General features: G+C 38.4%; 1 long non-coding RNA gene across 4 annotated transcripts in view; it reads left to right on the top strand.

Annotated features, from left to right (window-relative positions):
• LOC136238006 (uncharacterized) overlaps window positions 1-16,418 on the top strand; it is a 32,859-nt gene that overhangs the window by 13,739 nt on the left and 2,702 nt on the right. The window contains exons 2-3 of one of the 4 annotated variants that reach the window (XR_010692713.1): window positions 5,996-6,151; window positions 9,201-9,267. This is a non-coding gene — a long non-coding RNA (uncharacterized lncRNA). Of the gene's footprint in view, window positions 1-5,969; window positions 6,152-8,296; window positions 9,268-16,418 lie in introns of those variants that run through there. The other 3 variants (XR_010692712.1, XR_010692709.1, XR_010692708.1) reach the window with 3 other exon arrangements.

The following is a 16,418-nucleotide window of genomic DNA, read 5'->3' on the forward strand; positions in this document are numbered from 1 at the left end:
GTACAGGGCAATCAATCACCCAAGCCAATACGAGTGCAGCCACTGGATGTATTATGCATACTTAAAATTTTTGATTATGGGTCAGTAGCTAGTATGTTCTGGTTACGTTCGGTTATGACAAACAGACATCCTAGAGATGTCAATGAGAATTTCCATTACGCGAGTTTAATGTTTTAATCAGTGCTATGAATCGTTTATGGAAAAATAATATGCAGTTCACTAAAGGCCTAGGTAGGTAAGCTTGCTTGTAGAGTGGTTACTCCATGCAGAGTGATAGCTTCATGATGGTGGCGTGTCCATATTTTCGAAAATGTGCAGAAACGATCTATGAATAAGCTGTAACACTAGTTTTCACCTTAGTCCAACATTTTTCAACTAGTAGGATGGCAAGGATAAGAACACTCTCCGTCTGAGTGGTTTTCATAGCAAAATCCAAGTCGTGCATTCTAATCGCGTGAGTGCTGATCAATTCCCACAATCGATTTCACCATCAACGTCTATATAATTACTGCCCAATTGTAGATGGCTACATTTCGTGTGTAGCTCAGCTAGCTGGGCTACACACGAAATGTAGCCCTGGCAGCTCCTTTGATCTGAGGTGTGAAAGTGTAAATGAAGAAAAGTATAAGTGTTTCTGCAATCAATCTAGTTACTATGGAAATTATGATTAAATGCGTTCCCTGGATATCAATTACTGGGAAGCAAACAGCTATTCCACTACCAGCTGGGTTTGTACCACATGTGCACGCCACTGTTAAAACTGAGGTGGTCATAGCACACTTAACCAGCAACACACCCTTAGGATGCAGGCACACTTTTAGGATATGGTGTGTAAAGCACACAAGACAAACAGTGTGACTGTATATTGGTGTACATGACACTAAGATTTGTAAATAAAAAATTATTTTCTGCTATTAAGGATGTATAGAAAAGCATCAATTTTGTTGAATTTATGTGCTATAAATAAACTAATTTTGTGCTAAGCCACACACTACAATAAAATGTGCATTTGTACATATGTGGTATGCTCTAAATGTGTTATACATAGCATGCACTCCTGTGGTGTATGTGATGTGTAGGAGATGATTGTTCACATTTGTCCATTAGTTAGCAAATGTGGACCATCATCTCCTACACGTCACATACTCCACCGAAGCATCACTTACTCCATCACTTACTCCACCAATGTATGTGATCAAATACACATGTTATTGTAGATCGACAGTTCAAGTCGATGAACAAAGCTGGTATATGTTTCTATCCATAAAGTAACCAATTTGCATTAACCAAGAGTAAATTTACTCTTGATTAACATTAACTCTTAGAATTTCCTATAGATTAATCCAGTCAAGTAGAGAGATGAAAAATCTGTATCATGATGATCAGTGGGGGCCCGTACATATCTTAAGGTAGCCTCAGTTGAGTGAAATTAAACCCACAATCAAAGTCCAGGCTTAGTGATATAGGTTTTATATACATTTTAAAACAATGTTTAAGTAGAGATTTGAAAGCTGACTGACTAATAGTGTTGTGTACTGTTTGTAGATTGTTCACATTCCAGGAATGTTTCACCAATTGTGAAACTGCAGATGTTGTAATATGTCACAATAATACTATGATGAGTGGTTGACTTGATAATAAAACCGTCACATTCTACCCTTCCACTCCTGAATACACAAGAGTTTTTTTTCAGCTGTACATGTATGGTCACACTATTGTTAGTGTGACTAACATGGTGTGCATACTACTCTTGTAAGGATGTGCCAGTTTGGACAACAATATCACACCTGTGTTAGTGTGTTGTGACCACTACCGCATTTACAGAGCAGAGTTAACTTTATTCCCTTCAATATTCCCACTCTATTATTGTAAGTAGCTCACTCAGCAAAACAATTTTTCCCAGTCTTTCTTTAGTTGTGCACAATCACAACACATTTTTTCAATTGTAGCCATTGCTTTTTGCTTCAAAAAAATTATTAATGAACAATCAATGCATAGCTTGATTGCAAACTAGAGCTAGTCCCATAGTTTACACCCTAGAGACTTGATTCTTTTAAAATACATTATTGAAAAACTGTACAAACAAACGTGCTTTTCTATTTTTGTTCTCTGGCTTGTCGGTTATCAGATACTCTTCTTCCGCGTTTGTGCTGGCACTAGTGTTGGGCGATATATCGATATATTATATCGTATCATTACATTTTTTGCTGATATCGAAAAGTATCGATGTGATTATTTTCAGGATTCAATACGATACATCACTTGATCTGAATCAGCTTATTTAATAGTTAATTGTAGCTTTCCAATAATTTTAATCACTATTACTCTTGTGTACGTGGGCGGGAAATCCTCATTGTGTATAGCCATATTTACCTACTGTCAAATTATGTGAGAAAACTAGCTGCAAATTAATGTTACAATATCGTATCGAAAAGTATCAACATCAGTTAATTTTAGTCAATATCGTATTGATATCATATCATTCTGAAACTCCTGGTATCACCCATCACTAGCTGGCACTAATCAGTCTTCTTTACCTCCATGCCATTCCTCGCCAGAAGGAGCTATCAAAAAAGCAACAAATGCTCTTTTAATGCATTAATATCATGCTTGCCCATCTTAAATTTTTATGCCTATCGGGTCTAAAATGACGAACTAGTTCCAATTTTAGTATCAAGGTGTAGAAACTGAGGCACCTGCAGCTGTTCTATGGCCTGTGACGAAGATTTTGGTCCGGGGCAAAAATCGGTCCGGCCAGACCATGATCAGTTGACTAAAATTGGTCTGGCCCAAACCTAGTTGGCCACATGCACTCCTGACCACTCAGACCAATATTGGTTGACCAAAATGGGTCCTGGTGGACCACTAACGTATGCAGCCAATGATGCATAGCTATAAGTTGTTTGTGATGGAACACTGCAGCCGACCGTAGCTATAGCCATTCTCATTTGTCAATCTCGAATAATGAGCATTACAGGCATTATCACTGTATGGTTATCCAATTAGGGCACGGATCATTGCATGCATGGGATCAGCTAGCTGTATTGGAGGTGCTTAAGATCGAGATACTCTTATAGAGCAGTCATCTATAACATTCATCACCAGGCACTGATCCAGAAATAAATGAAGGTGGGTGGCTACCCAGCCTAGCCCAGATTTTAAGTTTAGAGTCCTGAATTTCTTAATATTTACATCAGGAAGAGCTGACACTCTTATTGTTTGGCTGGTACAGTGAAGCGCATGCACAGTAGCATGTGCATTGTGCTCTTATGCACACATAATGTCTGATCATGAACACTAATGGTTAGAACAATACATTGTAACACCTGAATGTATACATACTGCACATTCCTCTCTTTTGTATGTGATATGTAGGAGATGATAGTTTAGTTTTACTCCATTGAATAACTAAATGTGAACTATCATCTCCTACTGATCACATGTTCCTATACTGGTATAAACATTGCCTTAAAAGTTATAGCTATAATGTATTTTGTAATCCCAGTACAGGTTGTGCATGAGTTAACACCAGTGGTTAAAACAAACTGTAATACACCTGTAACACCTGTGCACATACTGCACATTCCTCTCTGTCATATGTGATATGTAGGAGATGATAGTTTAGTTTTACTCCATTGAATAACTAAATGTGAACTATCATCTCCTACTGATCACATGATTGTTCCTATACTGGTATAAACATTGCCTTAAAAGTTATAGCTATAATGTATTTTGTAATCCCAGTACAGGTTGTGCATGAGTTAACACCAGTGGTTAAAAACAAACTGTACTACACCTGTAACACCCAATGGCGGATTCAGGATGGGGCATTTGGGGCAAATGCCCCCCCCCCACCTTTCACCTTGTGGAGGAGCCAGCCACACCTCTGATTAACATAGCTACCAAACTTTATGTCATGCCAAGAAACTCATGAAAATATGCTTTTAGTAGCAATTTATTACAAATTCACCTGAAACCAAAGTCGAAGTAGCTGTAAAATTGTTACCCAGCACCTTCGTATGTATTAAGCGCCTCTAAAATAATTATCGTGTTGTTTGAGACATTCAGAGCCTTTAAAGACTTCACAACCACCTGAAAAAAAGGCCAAAATGGTAAAAATCAATAGTGAGATACTACTAAGAGGTGTATTATTTGCGAGATTATTTGCTGCTTCAAAATTGCACAACTAGCTAACAAGAGGATCTGCAGCTGGCTCTCCCCAACCACCTACAACTTGGCCTGTTTGTGCCCCTCCCCTTGCCAGATCCTGGATCCGCCCCTGACACCTGTGCACATACTGCACATTCCTCTCTGTCATATGTGATATGTAGGAGATGATAGCTTAGTTTTACTCCATTGAATAACTAAAGTGAACTATCATCTCCTATTGATCACATGTTCCTATACTGGTATAAACATTGCCTTAAAAGTTATAGCTATAATGTATTTTGTAATCCCAGTACAGGTTGTGCATGAGTTAACACCAGTGGTTAAAACAAACTGTAATACACCTGTAACACCTGTGCACATACTGCACATTCCTCTCTGTCATATGTGATATGTAGGAGATGATAGCTTAGTTTTACTCCATTGAATAACTAAATGTGAACTATCATCTCCTACTGATCACATGTTCCTATACTGGTATAAACATTACCTTAAAAGTTATAGCTATAATGTATTTTGTAATCCCAGTACAGGTTGTGCATGAGTTAACACCAGTGGTTAAAACAAACTGTAATACACCTGTAACACCTGTGCACATACTGCACATTCCTCTCTGTCATATGTGATATGTAGGAGATGATAGTTTAGTTTTACTCCATTGAATAACTAAATGTGAACTATCATCTCCTACTGATCACATGTTCCTATACTGGTATAAACATTGCCTTAAAAGTTATAGCTATAATGTATTTTGTAATCCCAGTACAGGTTGTGCATGAGTTAACACCAGTGGTTAAAACAAACTGTAATACACCTGTAACACCTGTGCACATACTGCACATTCCTCTCTGTCATATGTGATATGTAGGAGATGATAGCTTAGTTTTACTCCATTGAATAACTAAATGTGAACTATCATCTCCTACTGATCACATGTTCCTATACTGGTATAAACATTGCCTTAAAAGTTATAGCTATAATGTATTTTGTGATCCCAGTACAGGTTGTGCATGAGTTAACACCAGTGGTTAAAACAAACTGTAATACACCTGTAACACCTGTGCTGCACATTCCTCTCTGTCATATGTGATATGTAGGAGATGATAGTTTAGTTTTACTCCATTGAATAACTAAATGTGAACTATCATCTCCTACTATTGACATGCCCTACAGGAAGAAACATCGCCTTAAAGGTTATAGCTATAATATTCTCAATATGTTTACTTAGCCAACTTAAAAGTTTGAGGCAGTCACTTTATTCCACAGCCTTAGGGTGAATTGCTCTAGACATAAAAGTAGAATTGACTCAATCCTAAAGCAGACCCCATATTTTCTTTGCAAGAAGTCCTCTGCCTGTTGATAGTTAATACTGCCCATGATCATAGATAAATTCTTGTATACTACTACCATCTACTGTATAAGGTTATAGCCAGCTAGCATTGGAATCTGATGCAATACAGGGATTTAGTTCATATCGATGTGTTCATGATCAGTAATATTCAGCATTATTAAATAATGCATGTCTGAGTGGCTGTAAGGCCATGCATGCATGGTCGGTGGCTAGCCATCTCATCCACCCCCTATGGATTAGTCCCTGAGATGATATTTGTAGCTGTTTATGTCAATGTGTGCATGGATATTCCCAGATTAACAAAGAACTGACGAAGGGTCAAAATTAAATTCTGAGCTATATGCAGAAGTTGAAGATAAGACATGTTTTAATAATGGATTTTATATATTATCTACCATCCTCAAGTATAATTGATGCAACATAGCTGGTGATTTCCATCATGTTGCTATAGTTGTTCTTCATAATCAACACAAACAGGCTGGATGAAAGATTCACCAAACACTGCAGAGCTGATGATGCTTGTGAAGTTTATGGAGCATATAAAAACGTACTTGGGAAGCAGGGGGGCGGATCAAGAGTTTAGAAAGAGAGGAGGGCATCTTGCTGAAAAAAGTTGAAGAGCAAAAAAAAAAGGTTACAGCAATAATAGCTAGTTATCTTTTACCAAATATATATTATATCACGTATGTAAAATAAAATCCTTATTATAGCTTCATAGGTAAGCTACACTCAATACACTGCCTCATAAGCACTGTGACTGCTTTATCAGAGTAATTGACTGCCCTATTAGAGTATCTCGATCTTGTATGCACTTTTTTGAGGGGGTGGGGGGCACGTGTCCCCCCGATCCACCACTGGAGAAGAATATCTTGATACCTGTGTTTTTGCATGCAACATTGCATACCATGAGTCCAGCATTGACCATGTATTTGAGTTTTTGTATGCCGGAAGAAAACCTCTACTTCCTTTCCAGACAGCTAGCTCAATGACATGGAGAAGAAGAATGCAGGACTTTTATCTTTAAATTAAAACATTAATTTTGCGACTGTTCATCATTACATATAGCTATGACATGGAAATTAGTTTCTAACTACTAATATATATGCATTTTCTGTAAATCAATAGAGCCGTGAAATAAAACTACGCTACTCATTTATATAGCTAAGTCGGCTGCAGTGATCCATCACAAAACAACTTTGCATGGACCGACCTGTCTACAAAAAGCCAGGTACACCCACGGACCAACCAAAATTGGTCCAAGTGGTCAGGGGGTACATGTGGCCAACCAAGTTTGGGCCAGACCAATTTTAGTCAGGCCGGACCAATTTTGGATGCCAAAAATGGTCCGGCCGGACCAGTTTTACCCGGACCAATATTTCCCTGACAGCCCTCTACTGTCTATCGAATGAATTCTCACAATTCTAGTAGTCTAAAGTTAGGGTTTGGGTTCAGCTTATCTTCTTCAACATAGGCTATATCATTGTTTTTGCATTTAAAGTGGTCACAAATTCTGGAGCTGGCAGCTAGCAGCAGTAGCGCAGTTGGTAGGACTCACAAGATTGAGCTCAGAACCCTTTTTTTTCTTTTTTCGCATTTCGGTGCTGTCAAAATGTGCCCAAAAATACACACTACCCAGAAGTACACAAAGTGATGAGACAATTGGCCCTCAAGTATTAAGTTTGCATACAAGTGAAGTCCTTTATATACCATGTGTTATATCAAGTCGTTCTTGTGTGACTATCCTTCACTTGCCACAAGTGTATTTGCACTTGATTGAATGCTTCAGGTATTAGGCATTCCAGAAAAGACGTACACAAGTTCTTGAAATTTAATCTATTTTTAGTACAGTAGAACCTCTCAAATCCAGCACCTGCTTAATCCAGAATCCTCTCTTATTAGGGACCCGCCGATTATGCTCATTATTTTACCTATTATGCTATGCTGCACTGCTCAAAAATTTACCTATTATGCTTAGATTAATGCTCAATATTTACCTATTATGCTCAAATTATGCTCAATATTTTTACCTCAGTTCCCATATTTTTCTAATAACTTTGCACTTTATGGAAAAACAGTAAGTGGTTGAAGCCCAGACTGTAAATCCTTGCTTGTCAAAATGCATGTCACAGAAAAGATTGATATACTCTAATAGAACAGTCAGCTACCTGATAATTTTATTAGAGTTACTGACTGTTCTATTAGAGTATATCGATCTTTTTGTCGGATATGTATTTTGATAAGCAAGAATTTATAGCATTGCACAAGTTTTCTGCCTATTATGCTAGCATTATGCTCAATGCTTTCATTATGCCAGCATAATCGGCGGGTCCCTATCTCTTATCCAACCAAAATGTCATTTAATTATCAACACTTTTGTGTAGAAAACAAGCTCTATAATCTGACATCTCTGTATTCCGTAATCCAACACAACATTCCCTAGATATTGTTTTTGAGCTCTGTAATCTGACAGAGAATAGTAGCAGCATTAAAAGCAACCACAGAAAATAATTTGTAAGCAACCGAAGCATTTAACTAGTTGACATTAATAGAAAAATGTAATACTTGCAAAATCTAAAATTAATTCATGTTTAAAACCTTGTGTGATCCATTTATCTGTAATTTACTGCATAATCCAACATAATTCTAGATATTGTGGAATGTTGGATTACAGAGGTGACTTGATAATCCAACAACCTCCTTAATCCAGCAAAATTCATGGCTCTCATTGAGCATCGGATTAGAGAGGTTTGGCTGCACTGCTTGACTATATAGAATTATTTCAACTTTCTTTTGTTTACCGTCTTGCACATTATTTATGACTACCTGGTGAATAATTAACTTTTCTGTTATCACTGTTTTCTCTAGAGCTGACATGTACAGTACATACCATCTCAGTAGTGTGCTAGTAGTAGTTCAGTGTATGTGGCAACCATGGACTGTGTTTATTGCGCGCACGTGTGTGTGTGTGTGTGCAACAATTCATCACCTTTTCATTAGTTATTAAATGTTTTCAGGGTTCATGATCAACTTTATTACTGCTGGAATGTTCTTCTGTGGACTAGAAGGGTAGTACCTCATAGGAGGCTGTACCATAATAATTATCATTTTAAAAGTGAAGGTTTAGACACTAAAGTCTCGCAGGTGGAGCGCACATGCTTGCACACATACACACAATGTACACACACACACATGCACACACACATGCACACTACATACCGCAAAACTGTTATTATGTTGTTGCAAATGTCTGCAGAGTTGGCACAGCCTTTATCCAGAAGTAGGCACTGGCCGATTATGCCGGCATAATTTAAAGCATAATAGGTGGCCAAAAGCATCAAGCATAATGCCAGCATAATAGGGACGATGTTTGAAGATTTAATTGAAAGAAAGCAAATATTCACTGCCAATAGTATTATTAGTGCATTTAATATTTAAAAACACGTAACATACTGTATTAAACTGTTTCTTTGTTGGTTGTTCACACTTTGCAGAAATAAGATCGAGATACTCTAATAGAGCAGTCACTTACTCTAATACAGTAGTCAGGAAAGGCTGATATACTCTAATAAAACAGTCAGTTCTAGAGCATAACCTTGATTTTGAAAGCATAATTTTGAGCATAATAGGCTTAATTTTTTAGCAATGCTCAAAAGCATAATTGGTAAAATTTTCTGCATAATAGGCCGGAGTCTATCCAGAAGACCACAGTGGAGAAGACAGTCAGTGAGATGATTAAGATAAATACCACTGTAAGTTACTATCTAATTAAAAACAGCCAAGCTGTAAAAAAAGGTGCGGTCCCCAAAAAGGCAATGGGGAAAAAAGATGTGAAATCCAAGGTGGCGGCCAAGAAATGGCTGTGATGGTAGGTTAATGGTTACATTTTAATAACAACAATTCAGGTGAATTTGGTGCCAAGACCAAGCGGCACAAAATTCACCTGAAATGTCATTATTAAAATGTAACCATTAACCTACCATCACAGCCATTTCTTGGCCGCCACCTTGGATTTCACATCTTTTTTCACCATGGCCTTTTTGAGGGCCGCACCTTTTTTAACAGCTTGGCTGTTTTTGATTAGATATCACTTATTTTTGTATTTGTATACTGCAAAGCCGGCCTATGGCTGGCTTTGGGGCTTTTTTAACCCATGTGTTTTTTTCTTTTCTACAGGAAGAAGAAAAGAACTTAAAGAAGAATTTTAGTACTTCAATTATTTTTGATTTTGTTAGTAATTATACAAATTATATACATATATTTATTACATGCCCATTATGCCCCACAGGATATTTTTTTGCAGCTGATCTCTCTACTGGGTGACTTGAAATGTAGCTGAACTATATACAGGATGGTTTCTTTGTAGCTGAACTCTCTACAAGGTAACCTCTTCTAGCTGGTCTCTCTACAGGGTATTTTGTTTCTAGCTGAACTCTCTACAGGTGATTTGTTTGCAGCTAAACTCTCTACATGGTGGTGTCTTTGTAGCCGAACTCTCTACATGATGGTTTCATTGTAGCTGAACTCTCTATAAGGTGACTTCGTCTAGTTGAACTCTCTACAGGGTGATTTTTTTGTAACTGAACTCTCTCCAGGGTGATTTGTTTGCAGCTGAACTGTCTACATGATGGTTTCTTTGTAGCTGAACTCTCTACAAGGTGACTTCGTCCAGCTGATCTCTCTACGGGGTGATTTGTTTCTAGCTGAACTCTCTACAGGTGATTTGTTTGCAGCTAAACTCTCTACATGGTGGTTTCTTTGTAGCTGAACTCCCTACATGATGGTTTCTTTGTAGCTGAACTCTCTACAAGGTAACTTCTTCTCTACAGGGTGATTTGTTGTAGTTGAATTCTCTACAAGGTGGTTTGTATGAGGCTGAACTCTCTACATGGCGGTTTCTTTGTAGCTGAACTCTCTACAGAGTGATTTGTTTGCAGCTGAACTCTCTACATGATGGTTTCTTTGTAACTGAACACTCTACAAGGTGACTTCTTCTAGCTGATCTTTCTACAGGGTGAATTGTTGTAGCTGAACTATCTACAAGGTAACTTCTTCTAGCTAATCTCTATACAGGGTGATTTGTTTGTAGTTGAATTCTGTACAGGTGGTTTCTTTGTAGCTGAACTCTGTACATGATGGTTTCTTTGTAGCTGAACTCTTTACAAGGTGACTTCTTCTAGCTGAACTCTCTACGGGGTAATTTCTTTGTAGCAGAACTCTCTATATGATGGTTTCTTTGTAACTGAACTCTCTACAAGGTAACTTCTTCTAGCTGATCTTTCTACTGGGTGATTTGTTTGCAGCTGAACTCTCTACATGGTGGTTTCTTTGTTGCTGAACTCTCTACAAGGTGAATTCTTCTACCTGATCTCTCTACAGGGTAATTTGTTTGTAACTGAACTCTGTACAAGTGCGTTTTTGTGGGTGATCTCACTGCAGGTTGATTTGTTTGTAGCTGAACTCACTAAAGGGTGATTTTGCTTGTAGCTGAACTCCTTGCATTGTATCTAGTTTCTAGCTGATCTCTCTACAGGGTGATTTGTTTGTAGCTGATCTCTCTACAAGTTGATTTGTGTAGCTGATCTCTCTGCAGGTTGATTAATTTGCAGCCGATCTCTCTACAAGGTAATTTGTTTGTAGCTGAACTGTCTGTAAAGTGATTTATTTGTAGCTGATCTCTCTGCAGGTTGATTTGTTTTAGCTGAACTCTCTACAGGGTGATTTACTGGTAGCTGAACTCCTTACATTGTGTCTAGTTTCTAGCTGATCTCTCTACAGGGTGATTTGTTTGTAGCTGATCTCTCTACAAGTTGATTTGTGTGTAGCTGATCTTTCTACAGGTTGATTTGTTTGTAGCCGATCTCTCTACAGGGTAATTTGTTTGTAGCTGAACTCTGTACAAGGTGCTTTTTTGTAGGTGATCTCACTGCAGGTTGATTTGTTTGTAGCTGAACTCACTAAAGGGTGATTTGCTTGTAGCTGAACTCCTTACATTGTGTCTAGTTTCTAGCTGATCTCTCTACAGGGTGATTTGTTTGCAGCTGAACTCTCTATAAGGTGATTTGTTTGCAGCTGAACTCTCTACATGGTGGTTTCTTTGTTGCTGAACTCTCTACATGGTGTTTTGCTTGTAGCTGAACTCTCTACCGGGTGATTTGTTTCTAGCTTATCTCTCTACAGGTTGATTTGTGTGTAACTGATCTCTCTACAAGCTGATTTGTTTGTAGCTGAATTCTCAGCAAAGTGTTTTGTTTGTAGCTGACCTCTCTTCAGGGTGATTTGTTTCTAGCTGATTGCTCTACAGGTTGATTTGTTTGTAGATGAACTCTCTACAGTGTAATTTGCTTGTAGCTGAACTCCTTACTTTGTGTCTAGTTTGTAGCTGATCTCTCTACAGGGTGATTTGTTTGTAGCTGATCTCTATACAAGTTGATATGTGTGTAGCTGTTCTATCTGCAGGGTGATTTGTTTGTAGCCGATCTCTCTACAAGGTAATTTGTTTGTAGCTGAACTATCTATAAGGTGATTTGTACGTAGCTGATCTCTCTGCAGATTGATTTGTTTTAGCTGAACTCTCTACAGGGTGATTTGTTTCTAGCTTATCTCTCTACAGGTTGATTTGTTTGTTGCTAATCGCTCTAAAGGTTGATTTGTTTGTAGCTGAACTCTCTGCAAAGTGTTTTGTTTGTAGTTGATTTCTCTACAAGGTGATTTTTTGTAGCTGACCTCTCTTCAGGGTGATTTGTTTCTAGCTGATTGCTCTACAGGTTGATTTGTTTGTAGATGAACTCTCTACAGTGTAATTTGCTTGTAGCTGAACTCCTTACTTTGTGTCTAGTTTGTAGCTGATCTCTCTACAGGGTGATTTGTTTGTAGCTGATCTCTATACAAGTTGATATGTGTGTAGCTGTTCTATCTGCAGGGTGATTTGTTTGTAGCCGATCTCTCTACAAGGTAATTTGTTTGTAGCTGAACTATCTATAAGGTGATTTGTACGTAGCTGATCTCTCTGCAGATTGATTTGTTTTAGCTGAACTCTCTACAGGGTGATTTGTTTCTAGCTTATCTCTCTACAGGTTGATTTGTTTGTTGCTAATCGCTCTAAAGGTTGATTTGTTTGTAGCTGAACTCTCTGCAAAGTGTTTTGTTTGTAGTTGATTTCTCTACAAGGTGATTTTTTGTAGCTGACCTCTCTTCAGGGTGATTTGTTTCTAGCTGATATCTCTACAGGGTGATTTTTTGTAGCTGACCTCTCTTCAGGGTAATTTGTTTCTAGCTGATATCTCTACAGGGTGATTTTTTGTAGCTGACCTCTCTTCAGGGTAATTTGTTTCTAGCTGATCGCTCTACAGGTTGGTTTGTTTGTAGCTGAACTCTCTACAGGGTGATTTGCTTGTAGCTGAACTCCTTATATTGTGTCTAGTTTCTAGCTGATCTCTCTACAGGGTGATTTGTTTGTAGCTGATCTCTCTACAAGTTGAATTGTGTGTAGCTGATCTCTCTGCAGGTTGATTTGTTTGTAGCCGATCTCTCTACAAGGTAATTTGTTTGTAGCTGAACTGTCTGTAAGGTGATTTGTTTGTAGCTGATCTCTCTGCAGGTTGATTTGATTTAGCTGAACTCTCTACAGGGTGATTTGTTTGTAGCTGAACTCCTTACATTGTGTGTAGTTTCTAGCTGATCTCCCTACAGGGTGATTTGTTTGTAGCTGATCTCTCTACAAGTTGATTTGTGTGTAGCTGATCTCTCTGCAGGTTGATTTGTTTGTAGCCGATCTCTCTACAGGTAATCTATTTGTAGCTGAACTCTCTATAAGGTGATTTTTTTGTAGTTGATCTCTCTGCAGGTTGATTTGTTTTAGCTGAACTCTCTACAGGGAGATTGCTAGTAGCTGAACTCCTTACATTGTGTCTAGTTTCTAGCTGATGTCTCTACAGGGTGATTGTTTGTAGCTGAACTCTCTACAGGGTGATTTATTTCTAGCTTATCTCTCTACAGGTAGATTTGTATTGATTTGTTCATTGCTGATCGCTCTAAAGGTTGATTTGTTGCAGCTGAACACCCTGCAAAGTGTTTTGTTTGTAGCTGATCACTCTAAAGGGTAATTTGTTTGTAGCTGATCTCTCTCCACAGTGACTTTGTTGCAGCTGAACACCCTGCAAAGTGTTTTGTTTGTAGCTGATCAATTCTCTAGAGAGTGACTTAATTGTAGTTGAATTCTCTACAGGGTGCATGACTTGTTTATAGCTGAACTTTCTTCAGTGTGACTTGTAATGTTCTGAATCTCTATAGTGATATATTTGCTTAACTCTCCACATGGTGACTTGCTTCTTGCTGCACTGTCTATAAGATTAACTGTTTGCAGCTGAACTCCCTACAGAATAACTTGTGATGTAATAAATAACTTGTGATGTAATAAAATTCTATAATGGAGTAAATAAATTAGCCGAATGCTCTATTAGGGTGACTGTTCTATTAGAGTATCTCGATCTCGCATTTGCTACACGTAGTTGGCTTTAGAATCATAACTCAGTGGTTTGTGATCCGATTCTTCTGTACTACTGCAAGGCCTTTCTATGAATATTATTCCAGCTATACACCGATTTTCAGCTCATTGCTCTAAGCGGTTTGCCTAGTAGGCGTGAAAACTATTATTTTTTATTCGTAAAAATCGATCGCGTAATTGTGACACAGGTTGGGTTTTGTGTCATATCTCCGTGGTCTGTATCTCGATTCCTTTCAAACCACCAAAAGGCACTCCTACGATGGTTACTCCATCTACATAGCAATTTTCAACTCATTCCATGAAGCGGTTTACCCTGTAGGCGTGACAACAAATCAATCTTGTTTTACGCGAATAATCGGTAATAACTCCTGAACCATTCATCGGATTTGTACCAAATTTGATGCTAGGATTCGCCTTTGGACTCCCTTTCTGTGTGCCAAATTTCAAGGCGATCGGAGTACGCGTTTGCTTGTTATAGCAATTTTTGCAAGTGTGCGAAAAGACGAAGAAGAAAAAGAAGAAAAAAACCAAGAAAAAAAACGAAACTTTGGCAGTTCGTATCTCGGAAATGGCTGGAGCGATTTCCTTCAAATTTGGAATGTAGACTCCCTTGGCTGGCGGGCAACTGTGTAGCAAATTTGGTTCCAATCAGATAAGTGATCACCGAGATGCAAAGGTGTGAAAATGACGTTTTCGTTCTTCCTGTCAATATACTCACGGGTGTGGCGCGCCGGCTTCTTGGGCCGCACGACACACTACCGTGTGTCTTGATTCGTCTACCGTATTTCTATAATTATAAACCGTTAAAAATATTTCGTCGAAGGTAGCATCCGACGAAAATTAATTACACGAAAATTTTTTACCATCGTAATATTCGAGAGGTTGAACGAATTCGGCAAACTACTTTCTGGCCACCTGGATCGAGGCTTGGCCATTGGCGTGTCAAACATATGCCTGCTGCAGTCTTTTAAAAACAAAGTTCTCCCTGAGAGGGGTTCGTCTCGCTTCGTCGATTTCGCTGCACGTTGGTAATGATGCCATTCCGTGATAGACAGCTACTACAGGACACATTAAATAAAGTATATATGTACAAATATGCAAGTTGCATGGAATGAGCTTCTACCACTCCAGTCCATTGCTTGATTTGTGACGGGCAGCTTCTAAATCTGAGGCACAGCCTCCATGGAACGGAGATGCCACACTTCAGTTTCGCTGCTTGTCGTTCTGCTTCTCAAAAAATGGCCGTATAGAATTAATAAAGTTATGTAGCTAATTCACTGTTAAAAAATTTTCGTCGCTTGAGGACACCGGTGAAAATTTTTTAACACGAAAATTTGTCTCGTGAAAATTTCTCGCAGCTTATATTTATAGAAATATGGTATTTGTGTGATCTTCAGGTTAAAATTGTGCTTTTGTGTGTTTATGGAGTATGTTGATAGAATTGGGCCATGGAAATAGAGAGGGACCTTTAGAGATCTACAATATCCCTATCAAGACACGGTAGTGTGTTGTGCGGCCCAAGAAGCCGCCGCGCCACACCATGAGTATATAACAGGAAAGAAAACACAATTTTCACACCTATGTAACTCTGTGATCCTTACTCCAATTGGAACCAAATTTTTTAGGGAAGTGCCGGCTAGTTTGGGGAGTCTACATTCCAAATTTGAAGAAAATCGCTCTAGCCATTTCCGAGATAGATCTACGAGCGAACAAAATTTCGTTTTAATTTCTTCGTTTTTTTCTTCATCTTCATTTCGCACACTTCGCAAAATGCGCCATAAAACATGAATGCGTGCTCGGATATGGCTGAAATTTGGCACACTGAAAGGGCTCTTTAAGGCGGATCTCCGTACCAACTTTAGTAGGAATCCGATGAAAATTCACGCAGTTATGACTGATTATTTGCGTAAAATAAGGTTGAAGGTCTGTCAAGCCTACAGGGTAAACCTCTTGGAGGAATCAGTTGAAAATTGATATGTAGATGGAGCAACCATCGTAGGAGTGCCTTTTTATGGTTTGAAAGGCATCCGGATAAAGACCATGGAGATATGACACAAAACCCAACCTGTGTCAAAATTATGCGATCGATTTTTATGAATAAAAAAGCTATTAGGTTTCGTGTCTACCAGGCAAACCACTCAGAGCAACGAGCTGAAAATCAGTATGTAGCTGGAATAATCATCATAGAAAGTCCTTGCAGTTGTACAGAAGAATCGGAGTACAAACCACTGAGGTATGATTCGAAAGACAACTACGTGTAGCAAATGCGAGATCGAGATACTCTAATAGAACAGTCACCCTGATAAAGCATTCAGCTGTGTTTATAATTTACTCAATTATATTACATTGTAAGTTATTCTGTAGGGAATTCAGCTACAAACAAGTCACCCTGTAGAG

This window comes from Dysidea avara, chromosome 1 (genome assembly GCF_963678975.1).
Source record: "Dysidea avara chromosome 1, odDysAvar1.4, whole genome shotgun sequence".
NCBI lineage: Eukaryota > Metazoa > Porifera > Demospongiae > Dictyoceratida > Dysideidae > Dysidea > Dysidea avara.